The following is a 9955-nucleotide window of genomic DNA, read 5'->3' as shown; positions in this document are numbered from 1 at the left end:
CCACCCGCACCTTTACAGCCAATAGTTGCTGTTGGGCCTTTCGCCAAATGGGGCATCGATTTCATGACATGTAACCCCACCGCGACTGGGGGGCATGGGTATATTATAGTCGTCGTTGACTATTTTACCAAATGGGCCGAGGCGATGCCTACATTAGATAACACTGGTGAAACAACTGCCCTTTTCTTTTTCAATCATGTAGTCGCCAGGTTCGGCGTACCACAGGCTATAGTTACAGATCATGGGTCGCATTTTCGCAATCACATGATGGTTGAATTAGCTGCCAAGCTAGGGCTATCTCACGACAGCTCTACCCCGTATTATCCGCAAGCCAACGGACAAGATGAAGCAATCAACAAGGTCCTGAAGCGTATGTTGCAAAGGATGATCGGGGTTCACAAAAGAAGGTGGCACCTAATCCTGTACTCAGCCTTGTGGGCTTACCGAACATCAGTAAGGAATGCGACCGGGTTCACACCTTTCCAACTGGTGTATGGCCTGGAAGCAGTCTTACCAATCCAGTATGAAATTTTGTCTCTTAAACTCGCAATTGATCTCCTCCCCGGAACTTCGGAAGAAGAGGCCCGTTTCTTGGAATTAATCCAATTGGATGAAACCCGTCGTGACGCCGCTTTGGCTAACGAAGCCCATAAGAAACGAGTCAAGGCGCAGTTCGACAAAAATGTCAAACCCCGTGTCTTCTCAGAAGGTGACTTGGTCTTACTTTATGACCAAGAATTCGATAAATTGGGAGCAGGTAAAATTAATTCTTTATGGATGGGCCCCTATATTGTTAAACGAGTGTTAGCAAAAGGAGCCTACGAGTTAATGGATTATGATGAAATTCCACTGGCGCAACCCCGCAATGGGTTGTACCTCAAGCGTTACTATGCTTAAATAGTAAACTGTATGCTTTTGTTGTATTTTGTTTTCGCTAAAGTGTTTGTTTTGGTCGAGTAATCCACCTTTTTACATTTATTGCAGATGTCAAACCTTCTGGAGACATGTGTTGGATATGCCGACGGAGCGAGTCGTAGTTCGCGGAACCTGTCCTCCGCAGCCTGGGCCATTTTTGATCCAAGCGGCGAGTTAGTAAGTTTCAGAGGTGTGTGTATTGGGCAATCAACGAATAACATCGCTGAGTATAGCGCGTTGATAGAACTACTCTCTGATGCCATCACCCATGGTATACGCCGACTAATCGTCAGGCTAGACTCACAACTCGTAATACTACAACTCAATGGTATATATTCCGTCCGCAACCCAGCTATTTATCGCATGTTTCTAAGGGTTAAGATTTTGGAAAGACAATTTGATTTAATTCAATATCAGCATATTTCCAGAAACTTAAACACATTAACCGACTCATTAGCAAACGATGTGTTAGATAGACATTTGCGACATTTATAAAAAGAGACACATCATCAATGTTGTACATATGGATCATATAACTCAACCAAAATAAACCCAGAAAATCAATATATATATATATATATAAGTTGTTTATCGTTTATAAATAATGTTCTGTAACCAAGACAAAAATCAGTCGTATGACCCAAAAACTCAAAAATGCTAGGGGGCACCCTAGCCTAGTGATGCTCATGATAGCACGTCACGGCCTGTGCAATCATGCGCAAGAGACGAGTCCATCGTCTAGGCACACCAGTAGTATGCCGCTGCAACTGTAAAGGTAACTCATCAATCCTCACATCGGGAATGCCGAGAGTAAGGCTCTCAACCTGCTCCTGCACAGCTGTAAGGGTCTCGGCCACGTCAAGGTCACGGAGAATAACCCTCCCAGCAGTCTCCCCTGCTGGGGCAGCGACTGGCGCTCTCGGGCGAACTGCTGCATGAATAGGACCAACATCTGCATGCACACATGAGTTTGATTAAAGTCTTGATAGAATAAAGCACAAGGACATTATAAATAAGAACAGTAAACAGTAATATGGTCGAATATTTTACCAATAGCGCCCCACTGTTCGCCATCCGACAGTACCAAGTCCGGATCGCCTCGGAAATCCATACCAACATATGGATACTCGGAATAGACCATCTCCTGACGCTCGAACCACCTGAAGAAGGTATCAGTGAAAGAAATCTGAGATTGACCAGCATGCCTAGACATGTGATCAACCCATCTCTGCATGCGTGGCTCGGTAGGAGAAGGCAAGTCGAGTGCGATATACTGAGGCTGCATTAGTGGTATTTTCTCCAAGGCAAAGGCGGTCAGAATAGAACCAAATCCAAAGTTCTTCAGCTTCCCGTCCTTTACCTTGTTCAACTGACTTTTCATCTGAAGAAGTACTGCATCACACCAGTTGAATATTTTCGGTTGGAGGCACTCCAAGGTGTGCTGCACGTAGGATCTGTTGGCAACATGAAGAGATGCGCTACCGGCCATCCTACCAATAGTATACAGAATGGACCTGAGAGATCTGTCAGCAATCTCACGGATAACGACCTTGCCGTCTCTGCTCGGCTGAGATCCTTCCCTGCAATACTGGCGGACGTAATCTCTCACGGAGTCATTCCCTCGGGCCGAACCTGACAAAGAAATGGGAGCACCCCGCCTCGACAAGCTAGTCAAGAAGTAAATGTCTACTACGGTCAGGGGGATAGATTTGCCCCTAATCTGAAATACTTGGTTGATAGGATGCCAAGCATCAAGCATATACTGCAGTAAGGAGATCTGTGCTCTCATACTAGAGATACGGAAGAACTTCAGCAGGCCACAGTTCCGCAGCGCGTTCACCGTGACAGGGTCATGGAGGGCAATCATGTCCTCTTCTTCATGTTCTCCTTCTCGCCATGTAAGGGTCATTTTGCTCAAAATTCCCTGCAAAACAAACAAGAGAAAGAGTAAGATCCTGGATTTGATGAGAAACTGGCAAAATTTTCATCAAAAACTGTGCAACAAAACTGTTTTTCTATGCCCAACGCAACTGGCTAGTGTTCCACCTGCGTTGAAGGTCAAACTGCCTTCATGCAGCTTGACATTCAACGCAGGTTTCGAGTGAACTACCTGCGCTGATGGCAGAGCGCCCTAACAAAACCCCAGGGGCTCAGGGGAATAGGAAAACAGGCACAGAATGGAAAAAGAAACCATGAAAAGAAAGAGCTAGGGTTTAGCTCCTACCTGGTCCAAACGGCGCCGAAAATCGTCCGCAGAATCTCCCGGAATCAGCTGATGAAAATCAAGGGGGAAGAGGCACCTCCAAAGCTCCAACAAACCAAGTTCAAATGAAATGGTAAAATGAGAGGTAAAAACACTTTTTAATTGCTTTTTACGTAGTTCAAAGCGAAATATTAGGGTTCTAATCTCATTTTCAAGCAAATGTTGTTCATTTCTAACTAGTTTGATGCAGCAATTGAGGATACAGTACTATCTTTGAAAAAGGGCAAAGCTAGTTATGGTAAAAAATCAAAATTTGACCATATGATATCGAGCAGTTTTAGCACACAGTTCATGCTCGTTAAAAAATAAACGCAAGATCCGAGCAGTTTTAGCACATAGTTCATGCTCGTTAAAAAATAAACATAAGATCGAGCAAATGTTTCCACCCGCGTTTAAGCTCGTTAAAAAATGAACTACCCGGTAAATAACCACTGTGAATGTAACCTTATCAGCCATTAAAGCCTTGGTCGTGTTTGCACCGTCACCTCCACTTTTCATTTGTCCGCTCGTTCACCTCCATATGATTGTTTACCCATTTTGAGGAACAGCTGCGAAGAGTGATTTCACTAGCCATCCTTGTGACACTGCCGTGATTGGAAAATTCCAACCTGTACCTGGAATCAGCTGCTAACCTGTTTATCACTCGTTCCTCAAAAGACGAGTCTTCTTTAAGCTCTTTTCAACTGACTCGTAAAATATGAAAAGATTGCCGAGTCCTTGGCCTTCCAGCTCGTTAAAGGGACAGGAAGTGTTATCCCTCCTCTAGATTTTAATCTTTTTGGACCTGAGGGATTATTGCACAAAAAGATCGAGCGCTTGTTTTATTCGGCTCGTTAAAACTATCGAAAACTCATCCCTTCTGTATTGTTTTATACTTTTTCGGACTTAAGGGATTAGATGACGAAAAAGGACTTTTGGAGTTAACTTTATGTACCTTTTCAGACTCTCTAAAAATGAAAAGGACCAAGTTATCTTTGTCGTTAGACTCGTTAAAATCATTAAATAGCGACAAACTTGTCTTTAGACGAGAACGAGTTTCACTATCGCTAGGCTCGTTAAAACATAGCGATGGGCTTGCCCGAAGGGCAGGTTATAGAACAAGCATATGTTATCCTCCTCAAGCTTGACAAAAATAAAGAGGTACTGGTCAGCAATGACTGGGGAAAAATTGGGAGAAACTAAAGAAAACTTTGATGGTAGCAAGTCACTCTTGAACATGACACTTTTCCTCCGTACCACAATCGGGTTGGGTTGTTTCATTCACCGGTCACATCCATGGTCTCGCCATACCATCCATATTTGGGGTAATGCTACCGATCCATCGCATCAGTGTCGCCACATGTTCAAGAGAAGTCGTTCAGAAAAGTCAACCGTGTCCCATCCACTTCCATACATTATCCTTCATCCTTTCATGACCGCCACCCTGAATCATATGTCACAGATCGTTTTCACCTCCATCAAAATCATTAGCTCCGTTCCGTGTCACTGATGTGGGATTCATTAAGGCCCTCCTTTGACGGATCGCTTCTTGTCGACATCAGCTCATTATCCAAGAAGTTGATCTAGGAACAACCCCTTCAGTACTTTGAAGCTTGCATGCCTCAATGGCAAGTTTCTCACTTCCGGCGACAGGTATACATCAATGACCTTCGACCGAAAGATTTTGCGTGGTGTTCGACGCCAAGTCCTTTATTCACACCACGTGAATTGTACTGCAGTACCTTGAGGGTCATTATCATTATCGGTGATTCCTCTCGCGCTTGTTAACGGTTTACCTCATTGACCGGTAATCAAGCGATGTCTTTCCATGTTCGACTTCAGAACGTTTCTCACATGGATCGACTTGTACTTAGAGTGAAGATCGAACGAGTTTGAAGACCCCGGATCTAGTTTCATCCATCCGGGCTGCGATATATATTCAGGAAAGATAAAGACATTGACATGTACATCATTGCAGCAGATGATCATCCTACTCAAAGGATGATAATTTCATCAAAATTATCAGTCTACCATCAGACGATTGTCTGTTCTATGTACAGAAAAATGAATTTATAAAGCTGAGCATGGGAATGCCCGCCTCAGCTAGATCATGAAAGCAGTATGAAAAATAATGTATTGTATTGTATCTTATTACAGGTCTCCTCCCAGCATTGGATGAACTTCGGATCCCCCTGATAAAGCATTTCACCCGATAAACGGCCTCATACTTTACGGGGAAACTTTTATAGACATTTTTGTGCCTTACAAAAATGAGCATGAAATGTCCATAATCTAAGGGATCCAAAGTACCTAAACATGTTGTTCCTACCCCTAGAGGAACAAGGCTAACAAACCACAACAATTCACAGAAGTTCTCCACCAGAAACTGCTCAAAAACAAGTCAATTCAGGATCAATTCAGTGGCTCCACTAGCTGTTTGCGCTGAATGTCAAAGCCAACACTGGCTACCTGCGCTGAATGTCAAAGGCAACACTGGCTACCTGCGCTGAGCGAGAGTTGACATGTGGCAAGTTCATTCCAAGAGGTGTCAAGACCCAGGAAGCTTCCAAAATCTTCCTCAATGACACTTGCATCAGGGAATTCGACTGGTGATGAGTAAGAGGTTCCAAATCTCCAAGTGGAAGCAAGAACCTCCAAGTGGAATCAAGAACTGACAGAGGGAGAGGACACTAGTCAGATCTCAAGCTGACTCATCCTCTCTCCAAACATCTATATATGGATCTCTCCTCCATGAGATCTGGAGGCTGGAATTTTGTTATTGCAAAGAATTGTTGTTGGTTTGAGATTGGAATCATTGGGTGCTTAATGCTTTGAAGGGGGTGAAGATAGGAATTCCATTTGCTGGGAAGGAGATGCTGGATTGGAGCCCTCTGGGTTGTATCTCTTCCTGAACCTTGTTATTCATCAATAAAGCTATCTTGGTTTCTCCTATATACTGATGTATTTTTGATGTATGATTGCATTAGTATGTTTAGTTTATTTCTAATCCTGAACTAGTTATGAATATGAATCCATGTCTTGTGTAGTGTTCTCTTCTTGTGATCTTGCAGAAACCTCTTGAAGCTGGGCAAGCGAGAAGGCAAGTAGCTGGGAACTCTCCAAGAGAAGAGAAACCGGATCGAGGGACAAACGGAAGACACCGGTTAGTCCATCTATCTCTCTTCATTCTTAATTCATAAAGGAAGAATACTAGAATAGCTGTCTCTGTTTGTTGCTAAGGCACTGTCACACCTTAGGTGGATAGGATCGTCCTGCATAGGCATTTTTCCCCCCAACAGCATGGGAGGGATAAACATGCTAGCAGACACAACAAGGGAATTAGCAAGCTGTTTTTTGGCTCTAGGGATATATGAAATACAGAAATTATCAAAGGAATCTTTGAGTCTCCATACCTCATCTCTGTATGCTTTTAGCCTTGGATGGTTTGCTTGAAATGTTATGTTTACTTGCTGAATGATCAAATCAGCGTCTCCGAACACCTTTATGCTTCTGATTCCTCTTTCTTTAGCTGCGTTAAGGCCCAATATCAGAGCCTCGTATTCTGCTATGTTGTTAGTGACTTGAAAAGCCAGCTTAAAAGACAGTTGTGTGCTTTTTTGTTCTAGAGATATCAGCACCACCCCTGCTCCTGCAGTCTCCCTGGAACATGCTCCATCAAAAAACATCTCCCAAACTTGACTTCCTTGCTCTTCCTTGGCCTGAACAATTGGTTTCTTGAGCTGCAATGAGGCCTTCTAAGATTCTTCCATTTGGAGAATACATGCTCCAAAATTGATGTCCACAGCATAAATGGGATGATTAGAAGGATTCTTCTCATCACTGATGACGTATGCCAGTTGTGCTTCTTTGTACAATCTCCTGCTTTCTCTGAAAAGAGAGCCAGACATAGAAGATCTGTTGAAACTGATGGATTTGCAGCATGGATCGCCTGTGAGAAAACTGATAGTCAAAATATATAGCATCTGAGGATGAAGAGAGAGAATCAAAAGGGCTGCGAGCATTACTAAAGAAAGCGACGAAGATATTGTCCCACACAATCTGATTGATCTTGGGGCTGCCATTAGTGTGATGACCAAGGACACCATCTTCAAGATCAACCTCCAAGGGTCATTGAGGAAGACCACAACAGTTCTGCAACTTGCAGACCGTTCCACAATCACCCCTGAGGTAGTTGTGGAGGATGTGATGGTCTCCATTGACTCTTGGGAGTACCCTGCATATTTCCTAGTTCTCCAGCCTAAGGCTAAGATTACTGGTTACCCTCTCATCTTTGGGAGGCCATGGTTGGCCACAACTGATGCTTACATTAGCTACAGAGCTGGGAATATGACCATCAAGAATGGGCATATGTCCAAACAGTTAGTCCTATACCCTCATACTCAACTTTCTTGTTGTTGGGAAAAGTATCCATTCAGAATGCCCCTATCCCACTCTAAGGTGTGATAGTGCCTTAGCAACAAACAAGGTAAACTAATTGAGTATTCTTCTTTATGAAATGTAAATGAGGAGGAAGGATGTAAATAACCTATGTCTTCCGCTAGTTTTTCGATCCAAATCACTCCTCTCTTCAGTAGCTCCCAGCTTCCTGCTCCTTCACCAGCCCAGCTTCACCGAATTCCTGCAAGATCACAAGAGAGAGAAACTACACAAAGATATAGATATACATTCATAAAAAGCTCAAGATCGGATTAAGCTAAACATGTAAGCATAACAAAACATCATTGGTACACAGCATGTAGGAGAAACTCAAATAGTTTATTGATAGAATAAGAAAGTCCAAGAGGAGATACAACCAAGTGAGTTCCGATCCAGCATCTACCTCCCAGCAAAGGAATCCCTTCCTCTCCTCCAACAAAGCATAAATCACCCAATGTACTAATCTCAATCTCAAACCAACAACAATTCTCTGCAAAGTACAAAATTCCAGCCTTCTGAACCTCTGGGTGAGAGATCCATATATAGATGTAAGCAGAGAGGATGAGTCAGCTTATGTTTTGACTTGTGGCTTCTCTCTGTCAGTTCTTGCTTCCACTTGGAGGTTGAGAGCCTCTTACTCATCACTAGTCGAATTCACTGAGGCAAGTGTCATTGGATAAGATTCTGGAAGCTTCCATGGTCTTTCCACCTCGTTGAATGAGCTTGCCATTTGTCATTTCCCGCTCAGCGCACCCTGGTAGTGCTTCCACCTGCGTTGCAACGCACTTAGCCAGTGTAGCCTCTGCATTTCAACGCAGGAAGCTAGTGGAGCCTCTGAATTGATCCTGATTTGACTAGTTTTGGGCAGTTTCTGGTGGAGAACTTCTGGGAGAAGCTGTCATTTGTTGACCTTATTCCTTTAGGAGCTATAACAACATCTTTAGGGACTTTGGATCCCTTGAATTATGGACATTTCATGCTTATAGCTGTAAGGCACAAAAATTTCTATAACATTTGCCCCCTAAAGTATGAGGCCGTTTATCGGGTGAAATGCTTTATTAGGAGGATCCGAAGTTCTTTCAATGCTGGGAGGAGACCTGTAATAAGATACAATACAATACATTATTTTTCATACTATTTTCATGATCTAGCTGAGGCGGGCATTCCCATGCTCAACTTTATAAATTCATTTTTTTGTACATAGGACAGACAATCGTCTGATGGTAGACTGATGATTTTGATGAAATCATCATCCTTTTGGTAGGATGATTATCTGTGCTGCAATGCTGTACATGTCAATGTCTTTATTTTTTCTGAATATATATCGCAGCCCGGATGGATGAAACTAGATCCAGGGTCTTCAATCTCGTCCGATCTTCACTCTAAGTACAAGTCGATCCATGTGAGAAATGTTCTGAAGTCGAACATGGAAAGACATCGCTTGATTATCAGTCAATGATGTAAACCGTTAACAAGCGCGAGAGGAATCACCGATAATGATAATGACCCTCAAGGTACTGCAGTACAATTCACGTGGTGTGAATAAAGGACTTGGCGTCGAACACCACGCAAAATCTTTCGGTCGAAGGTCATTGATGTATACCTGTCGCCGGAAGTGAGAAACTTGCCATTGAGGCATGCAAGTTTCAAAGTACTGAAGGGGGTGTTCCTAGATCAACTTCTTGGATAATGATCTGATGTCAACAAGAAGCGATCCGTCAAAGGAGGGCCTTAATGTATCCCACATCAGTGACACGAAACGGAGCAAATGATTTTGATGGAGGTGAAAACGATCTGATGATATATGGTTCAGGGTGGCGGTCATGAAAGAATGAAGGATAATGTATGGTAGTGGATGGGACACGGTTGACTTCTCTGGATGACTTCTCTTGAACATATCGGCGACACTTGTGTGATGGATTGGTAGCATTTACCCCAAAGGTGGATGGTATGGCGAGACCATGGTGATGTGACCGGTGAATGAAACAACCCAACCCGACTCAGGCACGGAGCGGAAGTGTCATGTTCAAGAGCGACTTGCTACCAATAAAGTTCTTTGAGTTTCTTCCCAATTTTCCCCAGTCATTGCTGACCAGTACCTCTTTATTTTTGTCAAGCTTGAGGAGGATAACATATGCTTGTTCTATAATTTGCCCTTCGGGCAAACCCATCGCTATGTTTTAACGAGCCTAGCGATAGTGAAACTCGTTCTCGTCTAAAGACAAGTTTGTCGCTATTAATGTTTTTTAACGAGTTTAACGACAAAGAAACTCGGTCCCTTTTCATTTTTAGAGAGTCTAAAAAGGTACGTAAAGTTAACTCCAAAAGTCCTTTTTCGTCATCTAATCCCTTAAGTCCGAA

This window comes from Pinus tabuliformis, chromosome 4_2 (genome assembly GCF_031772625.1).
Source record: "Pinus tabuliformis cultivar Carrire ecotype Pingquan chromosome 4_2, CPIR1, whole genome shotgun sequence".
NCBI lineage: Eukaryota > Viridiplantae > Streptophyta > Pinopsida > Pinales > Pinaceae > Pinus > Pinus tabuliformis.
Note: the sequence above shows the minus strand (reverse complement) of the source record.